Genomic DNA, 971 nt, shown 5'->3' with positions numbered 1-971 from the left:
TGAGGCAGAATTTGAACTTAGTTTCCCTACTCAAGGTTGAGTGCTTTACTACTTAACTGCTCCAGCAGGCAATAGGGAAAAGAAGAATGGGAATACTGGAGATGGTGATGAAGGATGGACAATCAATTGGACATCTAACATGTAAGTCTTTAAGATCTACTGGTAGAGTGCTATCTACCCAACTGCGGGCCTCTGAAGCATTCAGAACTACAGTGATTCTTTTCCCTTCTTTATTCCCATCTCCTAAACACACAATGTTTTAAATCAATTGTGAAAAAAAAAAGTAATAAAGTCATGAACAAATTGAAAATTTGTTTTGGAAGATTTAGGCAAATGTAGATTTTTAAACTTCTTCTGGTCTAAACCATGCCAAGAAATCTCTTTTCCCTATTTCCCATTCTCTTAATATCAAAGAAATTTTTAGGAGATCTATTTAATCATAATCTTTTTCAAATGGATCTTAGGAAGAGAATGTTTTTAATTAAGACAACTTATCAAAGTAGGATCCTGACTGGAAACAAAGCTAAATTATTTTCTGATATTCTAAGTTTAAACAGTTGCTAATTCACTCTTTCCCATGCACACCCAAACACTGTCTTTGCTGACCTCACCTAGGTTGACACTGGACATATTTATGTAGATCTATACCCCATCCTAGTGTCAAAACTATTCTTTGTGCAAAGGGGAGAAGCAGTTGTCAGCCTCTCATTTTTTCTTATGCAAAGCTCTGAAATCTGACTTTGATCTTCTTTGTTTTAGTCAAATAATTTAGCTTTATCCTTAGCATATTCTGAAAAAGTCAGGAAGACATTGGAACAGGTCAGGGCATGAAGAGTGCGAATATACAGCTAGAATTAAGGTAAAATGCTTAGAGCATTTTTCCCAATTCAGAAACTTGAAGATTAATAATAATTATGATGATAAAAACAAATAGCTTTTATATGAACTTTTTTTTTTGAGGTTGGGAAAGA

Source organism: Sarcophilus harrisii, chromosome 2 (assembly GCF_902635505.1).
Source record: "Sarcophilus harrisii chromosome 2, mSarHar1.11, whole genome shotgun sequence".
Taxonomy (NCBI): Eukaryota; Metazoa; Chordata; class Mammalia; order Dasyuromorphia; family Dasyuridae; genus Sarcophilus; species Sarcophilus harrisii.
The sequence above is the reverse complement of the archived record's forward strand: the minus strand, read 5'-3'. Positions refer to the sequence as shown.